This window comes from Passer domesticus, chromosome 6, assembly GCF_036417665.1.
Source record: "Passer domesticus isolate bPasDom1 chromosome 6, bPasDom1.hap1, whole genome shotgun sequence".
Taxonomy (NCBI): Eukaryota; Metazoa; Chordata; class Aves; order Passeriformes; family Passeridae; genus Passer; species Passer domesticus.
The window spans coordinates 16,981,498-16,995,642 of NC_087479.1; the positions used below are offsets into that span (position 1 = coordinate 16,981,498).

Genomic DNA, 14,145 nt, shown 5'->3' on the forward strand with positions numbered 1-14,145 from the left:
TCTTTTTCAGGGAGAAAAAGAAAAGGCCCTGTCGAGGAAGAATTTGAATGCTGGTCTAGGACTACTTGCTGAGCCTGCACTGTGCTCACTTTAAAGCAGCCTTGGTTGGGGTTGTGTTGCCTTGTGAAAGCAACCTCAGTCCACAGGGAGCAGGGGAAAGGCAGAGAATGGAGGAAGGGGTCCCAGGAGGCTGAGAGCAAGCATAGGTGGGGTCTGCCACAGGCAGGGTCAAGGACTCTCAAGCCCTGAGGATTTTAAGGGTGTAAAACCCCACTGAGACTCAGCTCCTTCCAGAAGCATTTCCCAGTCTAGGAAAGGAGGGGGATGGAGTTGGACCACTTGGCTGAGTGAAATGAATAGAAATGAGAATGAAATGTTTATTGATAGTTGTATTCACTTTAATGTGTTTTCCTGTTACCTAGAAACAAATTAGCAACTTCTTCAGATCTGATGCCCAAAGAATGCACCTCTGAACTGACCTGACTGCATGAGTTCTGGCTGCACCTTGGTCTGCATGTGGGTTTGAGAGGTTTGGTCTGTGTCCAAAAGCAACCTGAATCCCAACAGTGCTTGTTGTTTTATGAGTGACTCTAATTGCTGAATTAAACAAAAATAAGGGAAAAAAGCATACAAATAATTTTTTTACCGTAATAAAGCCTGTTTGATATTTCCATGCTTAATATTGAAATGACCCTTTGGATTTGTCATTTCAACCTGCTTTGGTCCAAGAACTATGAAGAAACAATACATTTTAACAGATGCTGTGCTACAGTACATTACAAAAGGAGCTCACTCTCTCAGAGATGAAGATGTCTCCTTGGACTAATGTTCAACTCCTGTATTTTCTGGCTTTTGGTTGATTTATCCATGCAGCCATAATATCATTTTATGTTTCATTTCCTAGCTTTCTAAAGGAAACAAGAAAAATAAAAATGCAATTTAATGCACTCCACAATGACTACTTAAGCATTACATCATCAGAAAGGCTGTCACTAACTAGTAAGTGGTCCCAATGATAAGACAGCATTACCTAGCAACTGCAGAGCAGTTATTAACCCTTTTCTGACTACTATAGTCACCACTGAAGCTGGAAATAGCTTGTAGCAAACAAATGCATATGTCCAAATGCCAGCAGAAAAACCCGAAGCTCTTTCATCTTGTGATTATGGTGTGAACATTTTTCTCTGTAATTCTGAAAAGATGCCCAATTCAGTTCTGCAAAAGGACATATGAGGCCCACACGGCTGTGCAGGCAGCTTCTGAGAAAAAAGGGAAGTGTGATGAATCATTCCAGTGCTACATGTGCAGACATAGGGTGATACAGGGTTTTTTCACTAGCCTGGGGAATGATGACTGGCTAAAATATTACCAGGGCTCTCAGGAGGTTTACAGTTATTATTTGAACAGGTCATGAGTCTTTGCAGCCCTCCTGAACATCATTCAGTGTTTTAGAGAACACATTATGTTCATCCTATATGCTGCAAAGCAGAAAGAAGCAGTTAGCTGTAAGCCTTAAATTCAAGTAAAATTTATGTGAAGAAAGCAAAATTAAACAAAAACCCTGATATGATTTACATTGGAATGGGCAGATCCTGAGGGATAAAGCACTTGGGGGCTACCTCCTAGGCTCACATCCTCTCCTGATGAATGCTACCAGTCCCTAAGTTGGTGAAACTTCCAGAAAAGTCCTGAGATGGCTTTTACTGCAGGACTGAAATCTGAAATCCACACTGGGAAACAGAGCAAGGACCTCCACTGCAGCTGCAGTACAACTGCATGCCAGGAAAGCAGCAGCAGAAGCAAGTGCTGCAGACAGGGAGAATGTGGGAGAGGCACCAAGAACCAGGTCTGCACACTCAGGACTAGACAGGCTCCCAGCAGGACAGCATCTCTGTGGGCTCTTATCTTCTTAAGATTCAAGAGCATGTCATCTTTTCCTGTGTGGTCTTGCACAAAATGTTCATGTCCAGGAGATTGCCAGATACAGAGAGAGCTCAAATCCTGGTGTTGTCTGTGTGAATGAAGAGTGGAGGGAAAAGTGTGTGTCCTCCTGTTTCCCATGCCTCATTTGACAGGTTTCCAGGTCCTCAGAAAGACCTCTATGGTGATGTCAGTAGACTCTGTCTATCTTCAAATTCTGCCTTTTTTCTTTTCTTGTTTGAATACATATGCATAGCAAAACCACAACAGCCCAAGTTGTAGGTCTTTTCTTAAATTGCATGGCTTGCAGTAGCCATGAACCAAACAAGCTATGAGATTAAGCAAGTGTGAGGAGAGCAAGAAAAATCCAGAAAAGATCAGCAAGAAGAGACAGTAATTACTTTTCAAGTCCCACAAAGATGGTCTGGACAAACATCAGTCTAATTGGAGCAATTCTTCAGTATTTTATTCCAAATAAATAAGCCATCCAACTCTATTACATATGACATTGTGTATTTGTTCCAATGATCTTTAACTGGGTAATAGGACTGCACTGCTTTGTGTGTTTTCATTCCAAATTACTAAAACAAGCTTTGTAAAATCTCTCCAGAAAAACATGATGTCCTGTTAAATCACTACTCCAACACGATTATAAAAAACCCTGACTCTTATTACTCTGTTAGTTTCTCATAAGCTGTAATAAAGCAGAGCAATAACTAGCCAGCATGAAAGAGTGAGCATTTCCAGCTAAAGTGCAGAGAAGTAGATAGGACCTAATTTGTGTTCTGCAAAGCCTCAAGCCAGCCAGAGGCTGACAGTCTCCCTCTCTCTGACTTCACTAGAAATCTCTCAGCACCTCATAGGATTGCAGAGCACCTGGTAATACCGGCCTCATCATGCAGCTCCCAGTACTCAGTGTTCACATCAGCTGTTAACATAAATTATACTTGAGGGGATACAGTATTTCTAGGAGCTAATCCAAACACTAGTAAGCACCTTCACTATTTCACTGGGTCAAAAAGGGTGCACCCATTTAGCCATCCATGAAAGTATCATATCACAGCCATGAGGATCAAGCCATGTAAAATGATTTTGCAATATTTCCGTATCATAAAATATGTACATACATTGAATCCACCAATCTGGTTGCCTACAAATACTGCTGATGCCTAGGAATTTACTAAGCCATCCACAGAGCTTTTTTGACTGTCTTTAGGATCTGAGCCAAATCCCAGATCCTGAGCCTTCTTTGATGCTAGGATCTCTTTTATAGCAACAATTACAGTTTTTTCTCTTATTTTAATTTACCAATTTCTTAATAGCAACAAAACACTTGTTAGACATACATTTTACTGTGAGAAGATTATTGCACAGTATATTTTTGAAGTTCATTTGGTCTGTGACCCTGCATCCTCTAACATCCTCCAGGTAGGCACTGGATTTATGGCATAGCACTGCATTGAAAAGAGGCCAGATTTTTTTCCAGAATCGTTGCCATTTTGCAGTTTCTGTTCTCCTTTCAACTGAGATATTACTGACTCTGAAAACCTGGTTCCTGGATAGTCTGCAAGGTGTGAGTTAAACTAGAGAAAATATTTTATGTAAGTTTATATTAACCCTAGTGTTCCACAATGAGGTGATTAGAAACTTGTCTTTGACATATCCTGAAACTTGTGCACTCGCACATTTTGCATTTAATTTCTCTGTTAATTTTCTTTTTAAAGGGAAAAAAAACCACAAAAAATCACTTATGGGTGAAGGCATAAAGGTGATAGTCAATCTCCTCCATAATATTAATCTTGAAGAGTGACCAACTCATATATATTTGCTCCAAAATTGATATTTCACTTTTCATTTTATTTTATAAGTTAGAAAGGGGTGAGAAAGGGAGATAGTAATGGATGCTAGGTTTCATTCTTGACCACAGCAGGTACTGGGAAGAACTCACAATGATTTATGTGCATATATCTTATATTTAATTTCCTTATCTTTTTTAATGGGTTGTGAATAATTCAGGCAATGACTGTTTGGATAACAGAGTTTGTGCACCCCTGAAGATTGAAATCTTCTAATTACCCCATAACACATACAGCCTGGAACTCATAACACCAGGTTTCCTTATCCCACCTACCCACAGCCAGGGCTCATCCCTATGCATGAGCCCTTTGCTATCCAGCTCCCAATTAGGTCTCAGCTTGTCCTTCAAGACATCCAACAAGGCTGACAGTGAAGATAACATCCATAAGAGGCCACTTGCCCTGGGGGAAGTCAACTGTCACTATCAAACTTGTTCCAGCAAAATATTAACTATTTGGCATATGATAATAGCATACCTGTCACTATTGCCTCAGATCAGCCTTCAACCTCACCAGACAGAGGGTCATAAATCCTTATTGAGCTCTTCCTTTTATTTCCCAGTAAGTCCTCCTCTTTGAGCATTAGCTCTTGAGCTCATTGACTGAGTACACACTTAAGAAACTCTGTTAGTTGTCTAAAAAAAGACAAAGTGAAGACAGGCAAAAGCTGAGTTAATCACTTGTACATTTGGAAATAATGTGACAATGCTGTTTATATGCAGGCAGGCAGTTCCCTAACAGCATCACTGCAAAACACTCAGGGTGTTTTATTTGGGAAAAAAACCCCCAAAACAAAGCAAGGGAGCTGGATAAGACATCCAGAATTTGATGGATTTGATTGAAAGCTCTTCTTCTGCTCAGTTTGCTGCGGGCATAATAAGCACGATCTGTAATTTTTACAAAATATTTCAAATCTACAGCCAAATTCAAGCCAAAATATGAGACAGCTTTTCAGTTAGGAAAGGGAGACTGGCTGGACGAAGGAAAAACAACTATTTTGCCATAAATGGTTGCCATTGTTCCAATGCCAGGAAAACTTTCATTTCCAAGGTAGGTTTGCCCTGGGACACTCCTACCCATTGGTCCTTCTAGAATTATCCCTTGATTTAAATGACCATTCTTTTTCTGTAATTTGTTTTCCTGATAATTTTTATAGAGACCAATCACAAAAGTACTAAAGATGTTCATATTGACCCAGAAAGGAAAAACCAGTGAACCGTGTGACTGACACAATATAAACAGCTGGGGGATAGGGAGGTTTAAAGGTGTAAAATTTCCCTCTGCACATGAATATCAAATAAACTCTATTTGAGGATCAGGGGGAGATGGGGGTTTTTCATTTGATTAACAAGACAGACCACTAATGAAGTTTAAACCTGAATTTGCCAGTTGGTTCAGCTGCCAATGTTTCATTCACAAAGCTGCTTCCAGCCAGCGTCCAGCCGTAAGGGTTTCCTTCTCCGCGATTATATCCCAGGTGGCAGCACTGGGAGTGCTGGGCAGAGACCAGTTCCCCCAGTGCTCCCCAGCTGCCAGCATGCAAATGTCCTGTCCCATTTCCCTGGGCCAGGCAGCTGGGGACACGGGCCAGTGAGCCGCAGGTGCCGGGCTGGGGCAGCAATCCGAGGGCCGCGGGATCCGGCCTAGTGGCTGCTCCGCTCCTGTGGGCACAGGGAAGTCTTGGCTGGCCAGGAAGGAGCCGGCTCCATGGCTGACTTCCTTGTGAAGGACAATAAAAGCAGTGAGTGGGGACCTCACACCAGCATGTTCGCTCAGATAATGATACCAACAATAACAATAAATCCCTTTTTCCAGCCCAGTCCTGTGGAGCAGCCAGAAGGGACTTTAAGTAATTCCCAGCAGCCGGAGCATTGTGTGGGGCTCTCGCGGCTGGTTCAGGCTGGGCTCATCAGCTGCCTGTGCTTGGCAAAGCCTGCCCAGGAAGTGGCTGAGCCCAAGTCTCCAGCAGGCCAGCGTGTGTGTCACCACAGCAGGTGACAATCAGGACACTTGGCCAAACCTTGCTGCTCGAGCAGCCCCTGGTCACCACTGCAACACGCAGAGCCTTGGGCTCTGTCTGCAGGGTGGCCTGCAGAGCCACATGGTTTAAAGTCACTGCTGTGCGTCCTCAGCCTGCTGAATACAAGGACATCTCTTTAGCAGCTGGAGTGTCACCAGAATGGGAGACAGTAGATTCCCTGGCACAGCAACACCTGGGAAAGGGAAATAGCCAACCATAGGTAAGGAAACATGACAAGGAGGTCTCTGCAGACTGAGAGCAGATATTTGCTGGCAGTAACTCAACTTCCAAGTTGCATCTGAACCAATGAACTTGGGCTGGATGTTTCTGCACCATATTCCTTTCTCTGGACTATTTCCTAAACTATTCAAAATAAGGAAAGTTCTTGCATTTGATTTTGCCACTAAGTGTTAATTTGGGACCTGCGATACCTTCTTTGTTGTCTCTGTTTCAGTAGTTTTAAAACTGGTGGGATGAAATAGAAAAATAGGGCTAGAGGTTAAAAAAGGAAATGAAAAATATAGCTCTGTCTTTTAAACCACTCATAAGTGTTCCATATATGTTTTAAGCTCTCGTCTGACAGTTTTCAATCAACTAGCTCATATTCAAGCCTAGTCCCTTGTAAGAGAAGTCCTAAACTCTGGTCTGCTAATATCTTAAAAATTGAGGAGAATTGCATGTGGGCAATAACTGGATACAAAGCAAACACCCTAAAAATGTAGTACCCAGCTTGGAAACATGGATTGCAGCACAGGAGAGAGAGTCAGCTTTGAAGACTAGGCAGAAAGCCAAGCCATCCCTAGTCATGGCTGGAACTTGAAACACAAAGGATTGCATCCCACTCCTCCCAAGTCACTGTTCCCTAAACCCTTGCTCAGCTTAACGCAGGCTGTGGCAGCTTTGCCTCTGCAGCAGGGCTGCTATCATTTGTAGTAGGTTGCATTCCCAAGGCCATTTGCATGTTTCACATTTTTTATCTATTTTAGATCTTCCCTCACACACTTCTGCCCCCACTTGCCTCTATTCTCTGCAGGGATTCTCCCAGAGCTGGCTCTACAGAAATCTCTCATCATCCTTAGCAGAGCTCTTCTGTGTGAGTGCTTTGCCAAACACACTCATCTTTTACTCCTCCCTAAGTCCATCAGTCAGGCTTTTCTACCTTTGTTTATGTCACTAACACCTTTTCCCTTTTAAACCTTTCTTCTCTTTTTATAGAGAGTATAATAAAAAATTAAGTTAAACCACAAAGCTTCATTTTGTAAAACTTTGTCTGACCTAGATCGCCAGAATCAAAGAAATTCTGAGCTAATGATGAATCTGCCTTGTTCAGCTAATCATGCCTAATTGCCAGAGTTCATGGGCTGTCAGTGCAGGAACAGAACAAAATGATCACAGAGTGGTGCTTTCACTGGTTTGTGCTGAAAAGAGTGATGAAGTTTTCTTATTTGGAAACATAAAATTGAGATAAAATTTGCTGGAAGGTGATAAATTCGCAAAATGGGTCAAATCCCAGACTGAAATATTTAATCGCAACCCATTCACTCAGCAAGAAGTATACCAAATTCATTAGAAAATCTGCAGGTAAGGGGACTTTGCCAATCTCATAGAGTAAAACTGAGAAGATTAAATTAATTCCCAAACTAGCAGTCAACAGTGTGCAGCCAGCAATAGCCCTAAAAATATTGTTCTATTTTTTCACCAATTCAGCTGTGTGACCTAATGCTGGTTCCAGTTGTTATTGTATTAACTGTTCATATTAAACTAATCTAGAATTTGGTCAAGACAATACCTGGCATGTTGTAAATCACTAAAAACACCTACATTGATTATAATATGACCTCTGGGTAATGTCTTAGGAGATAAAGCTGCATGTGAGGTTCAGTATTGTTCTAGTAATTAACAATCTGCAAACATAACTTCATATTTCATCCTTGAACTAATAACATCATTTGACTGGCCGTGTGAAGTAGCTTGCCTGTGATGGACATTAATTATAAGCAAGAATCTGAATTCTTCCCTATCCTATTAAAAAGAGAAATACTAAATTACATTCCCTTATTTCATAGTAAGCAATGTACTGCAAAAGTCTGAAAAAGCTACCTAGCTATATATATTTTATTAGATACTGCCTTTTCATTTATACATGCTCACTAGTGGCAACAGCATTGCTATGAAAAAGCTTTTTGCCACATCAGAGGAGGAAGGTTATTTTCCCCCAAATAGCAACTACCCACTGTATGGAATCAGGTCTAATGTGTTTAAGTACAGAGTACTAAAATGACATTATTATAAATATGGCTTCATAAAACTTCAAGCTACCACAATAACTTAATATCAGTGCAATCAAACTTTATGTGACTTTTTGTGTGGGCAGACTTCGGCAATTGAGAGCTTCTTGCTTGTACTTTTTCTGTGTGGGTACTCCTGCAGTAGTTTAGCAAATAGTAACTGATGTCCTAATCTAAAGCTGCCTATTAACAGAGTTAGGTTCATTGAGTGGGATTTGGAGAATAGGTAAAGTTATCACGACATATAAGAGATGGAGATTAGGGAAGACAAAGGGAGAGGAGAGTTGGTAGAAGAAGAGGACTGGGATGGATCTCTGTGTCGGTATCTTTCTTTCCTGTCTCTGCACCACATTATAGCCCTAAGTTCAAAATGCATTGATGTCTGCTGGGAACAACCCATGAGCAAAGACTGTCTCTTATAAATCTGCCACGTTTTAGATTCCAGATGGCTGAGTATCAGTGGTGGATGAAGTGACTGCTTAAGCTTACACCCAGTATGATTCTGCTCAAAAATGGACAGCAAAGCTCTTTGTGAGTGCAAGAACGCATGAGAGTGGTGCAGAAGATATGAGTGGTGCACTCCATGTTTACAAAAGCAGTAACTCCTCTGAGACAAAAGCAGTGATTCAGGAAAGAGGTGAGGCAGAGCAGTGGACTCTCACAGGCAGCACTGATGACCAAGGTGGGCTTCCAACAGCTGCCTCACCCTAGACTAAGTATCTCCAACTTGAAGCTTGGGGCAGCCTGTGCTGAATCTTCTTTTTTGCAACCACGGATCTCTGCTGCTGCGAGTCAAGCAAGACAGGCAAGGCTCAGATCCAGCCTGCAACCTGGGGCCTGAGCAGAGCACAGGAAAACTTTTGTCTGTGCCCTGACCTGAGTGATCACCCTGTCTTAGGTAACACAGACAATAAAGTTGTTTGGTGAAAAGTCAACTAATTAGGACCAAAAGTTGTGGGAAGGGAGATCTGGAAGAAGATACATCATTGGCAGCCCTCATTAATGACAGAAATAGATGGGTACTGGTTTGGGCTGGGGTAGAGTCCATTTTCTTCATAGTTGTTTGTATGATGCTCAGTTTTGGATTTGTGACATAAAAAATGTTGATAACAAAGGGATGTTTTAGCTGTCACTGAGCAGTGCTTGCACAACATCAAGACTTTTTCAGGCTCTCACCCCATCCCACCAGCAAGCAAGCTGGGGATGCACAGAGACAAAGGGAATGCAGCCAGGTAAGCCAACTTCAACTGTCCCAAGGGAACTGCCCAGAGGAGCTGTGGATGCCCCATCCCTGGCAGGGTTCAAGGCCGGGCTGGATGGGGCATTGAGCAACCCAGTCTAGTGGAAGAGGGATTGGAACTAGATGATCTTTTAGGTCTCTTCCAACCCAAACCATTCTATGATATTCCATACCATAAGGTATTATGCTCAGAAATAAAGTCTGGGGGAAGAAGAAGGAAGGGGGAATGTTGTTGCAGTTATTGTGTTTTCTCAAATAATCATTACAAGGGATGGAACCCGGCTTTCCTAGGGATGGCTGAACACCTGTCATGCGGAGTAGTGAATTTATTCCTTATTTTGCTTTATTTTGCTTTATTTGTGCACGTGCATGATCTTTCCTGATCAAATTCTCTAAATCTCAACCCATGAATTTTCTCACTTTTATTCTTCTGATTCTCTCCCCCATCCCACCGGGGAGGGGAGCAAGCCAGTGGCTGGTGGGGCTGAGCTCCCAATTGGGGTTAGCCCATGAGTGCAAAAATTAAAAAGGAGCAAGGCCTGTGGGACAAGGAAACCTAGAAAAGTCTGAGAGGTACAGGCTGGGCCTGACATGGGTAGAGAATAAAATGGAGAGGAAGGGAGCAGACAGGACAGGAGGTATGGGGTCTTGGTTACAGGGGATGGGTAGAAAAGCTTAGGACCATGAAAGCACATCTTCCTGCAGAGCCCTGAGCTGCTCCCACAGTTCTGAACCCACCTTTCCTCTGCAAATCTGTGGGCAAAGCACTCCCTGCCCATGTTGGGCTGGCCGAGGAAGCGGAAGAGCTTTGCTTGCTGTTCCTCTGCTGGCTCAGGAGGTCACAGAGGTCAGTGCGGAACCCCATGGCAGCAGCTCAGATGATGACTCACTGGGGTGTCACCACGATGCCACACAACCGAGTTTCCTGTGCTGGGGGTGTCGTTCTGCTTTCCCTTTTGTGGTATTAAATTACAGGATTGAAACAGCGAGGAAAGTACAAGGTTATGCTGGAAAGCACAAAGTGCTGCAATTGAGGGGGTTTGCCACTTTTATTCCCCTATTGTCCTCTCACAAACCATCAGCTCCACCAGCACTCCCCTGTTTTGTGGTCCTAGCAATGAAATTACCCTGTTTCCTTCAGTTTGTTCCCTTCCCTGCTGCTCTGGGCACGAATTGGTGTGGTGCAATGAAAGAAATGCTGCACAGTTGATATCTTTTCTTCTTTTGCATGAACAAGGCAACGCATAGCAAGTGATATGGGGGCTGAAAGAAGGCAGCTGACCTGCTGGGCAATGCGAGCCACAGCTGCCCTGGAAAACAAGTGCTCTTGGTCTCTGCATGGAGCCCTGTGGGGGGGGGGGATCGACCACTCAGACTCTGCTGTCTACAGGCAGTCGCTTCTTCCAAGAATGTTGAACAACAATGGCCTGAGCCAGAGGCTTAGACTGGTTTTCAGACTTGAAAGATGCTCTTACTGACAAGGTGTCTTTGTAGAACACATAAGGCATGATTATGATTCTGACAAATGAAAATATCTCAGACTGAACTCTCAGAAATACTGCTTTGGACTTCAGTGCACCTCAGCTCCTTTTGTTTGGGAGGATAAAGCGTGTCCTCAATTCACTGTGTCCTTAAAAGAACGCAGCATTTGTGAAGCTCTGACACCTAAGAGCCATAGGAAAAGAATAATTCTGACTTTGGAGCAAGAGTTGCATAGTGGGTAGTGACTAGGGTATGGATAAAATGATGGATTCAAAAGTAAAGTTGCAATGCAATGCTTAACACACTGATGGAAAGATGCTGAGGGCAGTATAGAATGAGATAAGACAGTGTCATGATGTTTTGCAATCACATTTGCAATAGGCCAGTCTCGAGTTTCATGGATAACTTAATTGTTTGGGTTTTTTTTAACATTTGAGTACTTAATTTTGTGCTCTAAGACCAGTTTTCTTCAATAGTATTTTCCACATGTGCAAGTGTTTAATACAGAAAATAACAATAACCTGAGCTACTTAAGAAATTATCTTCCTCTACAAATTAATTTGATGGAAAATAAATCAGCAAGGCTATTTTCATACTTTAGCTATGCTTTCATAACTGTACAATAGTGCAAAATATCTTCTTTGATACTAAAAATCTGTTTTACTTACTGAATTAATTCACTAATTGAATCTACTTGTCTTTAGTTTAGCTATATAAGGTGGACAGCCTCATACACACTGATTGTCAGGGCATCTGGTATATTTGTGTAGGATTTTTTTTTATTAATATCTAAATAGACAAATTAGTTATAAGGAAATATCTATCAAATTTTATGTCAAAACCCTTGAGAAACTAATTTTGTTGATGTTGCACAGAGATTCCTAGACAGCTAAATACTCTGGGCTAAAATTTCACTTCACAAGATAGTCAGTAAACCTTTGTGAAATCATGGTCACATTTTGTCTCCTAACAGAATGTCTGGAGGAAATTATTCTTCTAAATATATTTTTTTTAAAGCTGAGAACAAGCAGAGCACGTTTGGCAAGTTCTGAACAGCAGCAGGCTGACAGCTTTTCCAGGTTGTGTATTTTCAGGTAAATATGAAGTTAGAATGGAGCAGGGTGGAGCTATGGGGAGCCAGGAAAACTGGACAAGCTGATTAACAGCACCACTGCTAAAAAAAACCAGGGAACCCACAATTAAATATTTATAGCCTTATGGACAACAAATACTCGGCAGGACAAGACTACAAAGCAGTCCCATGGACAGGTATTCTTTTTACTCTCCCTCCATCCATTTCTTTCATCATACCCTTTTTCAGAATACTTGCTACACTGACAGCATTATTATTGGCAATCCCACTGCAAACTAGTAAAATGGGGAATGCTTTTTAATGCCTTTTCAGTTGATTCAGTTGGTTCCTATTCAAATATTGTGTTCCTTTTAAATGCTGCAAGTTTTAGAGCAAGCATGACATTTGTTGAAAAATCTGGTTTTGAAATATATCATATTGAGAGAGCTGGAAATGAATAGTATTCTGAAATAATTTTGATTCATTTTTAGATTATTAGATCAGTTTTCATATTGTACTTCAACTACTATTTTAGGAGTTTTTTAATCAGGAAAACGCTGCACTATGAATAATTCTTTCAGTATTTCTGTGGATACTGACTTCTAAGGCAACTGAAATGAAATAAGCTCTTCAGAGGAGATCTGTGCAAGATTTCCCAGTCAATGAAACTTCTATGAAAGATCAAAAGAAGAAAACACCACAAATGAGGCTGTGGTACCCACTGCCAGGCAGATCTGGCTTTGTCCCTCACCTACAGGGATGCTGGAAAGGACAACTTGCAACCTCTTTTTGAGGGCTGCTGGTGGCAATGCTGGGACATTTGCTTCTCAGCTTTCTGTAGCATTGCTCCATGGTGCTGGTCTCCACAGGGATGCAGGAGAAATTTAACCCTGTGATCCAATTTTTTGTATTAAATGTTTGCAAGTTTTTCCCCTGGAGTTTAATAGTTGGAGGGCCCAAAGGGCTGTGCTGTGCTTTGGAGTGTGCTCTGCTCCTGGTTGCAGTCATCAGCTGGATAGAGAGCAACACACTCGTTTACTGCTAGATAACAACTCTGCCTAATCATCTATGAGACTGTAAGAGGTTTTCTTGGTGTCTACCTAATCAGCACGTCTGCCATTTATTGGGATACTTGTTCACTTCAGTTCGAAACCCAATTTATTACTATTAAAGAAATTACCAACTCTTTCAAATATCCTCTGACTGCTACCCTAGGATACTCACTGATAGGAGTTCTTGGAAAACATAAAATCCACTAAGTACTTGAACCTTCATGCAAAGTTTCTATAGTCAACAACATCAAGAATCTTTGGAATCCCAGTTCTTTACACAATTCATCATGTCATTCATTACTTCACAATCTTGTATTTGGATTTTGAAAAAAACCCAACATCATTAATATTTTGGAATTGCAATGCTGTTAGGAAAAAAAATCCCCACAAAACTTTTTATGTTTCTCTTGCTGATTTTAAAGATCCACCCACTCTAGTTGAAAATAAAACATTTGGTTTCCTAAATGTCAGTAAGGAGAACCAGGGCATCAGCCTTCATTGCCTGTGTTCACTTGATAGTTGTATGCCTGTGTATCAGAACATGCTGTGGTGCTACCACAGTTCTGTGTCAGATTTCACTTAGCAGATTGAAAAAAACCCCTAAACAACAATAAAACACCATAACCCAAACCAACCAACCATACCCACCCCCATGAACAAACAAACCAACCAAACAAAAAAAACCCAAACCAAAACAACACTATGAAATAAAAAGAACCCAAACCCTAACGGGATTGCAACAAAACAAGTGTTCCAGTTAGTTCCATGGCAGGGGATCAGCAAGCTGTATTAACTCTGCTATTTCTAAACCCCAAGACTGTGGTTTTAGCCTAGGATGTTGTCATCTGGGAACAAGAACTTGCATTCCCATCACACACGTGCTGCAATGCAGGCCCAGGACAGCCTCGGGCTGCTCCACGCTGCCCTGGCAGGGTGCAGGGCTGGCAGCCACAGCACTGTCCCCTGCCCACACCAGCCCCAGCCATGCTGCGCCCAAGGCAGCAGTAAGGCACAGGCTCCTTAAACAGCTCCTCAGAATGTCCGTGCTTCTGAAGCTGTGCAAGTGAGACAAATGGCTGGGGGTTAAGAATTTCCTACATCATTAACCCTCCCCACCCCTCACTCCAGCCCACCCCAGCAAACAGAACAAACGCCCCATACCTGGAGGTGTTTCGATGCCTGAATTATTAATAAAATAAGCATGATAATGAATAA

The 14,145-nt window shown here is 42.1% G+C and overlaps 1 long non-coding RNA gene across 1 annotated transcript; it reads right to left on the minus strand.

The window, feature by feature from the left end:
• Nucleotides 1-2,397: 2,397 nt before the first annotated feature.
• LOC135302749 (uncharacterized) lies at nt 2,398-10,322 on the minus strand. The gene is made up of 3 exons (XR_010364295.1): nt 10,063-10,322; nt 5,153-5,989; nt 2,398-4,411 (listed from the first exon to the last, which is right to left on the minus strand). It is a non-coding gene; the product is annotated as an uncharacterized LOC135302749 (long non-coding RNA).
• Nucleotides 10,323-14,145: the final 3,823 nt, after the last annotated feature.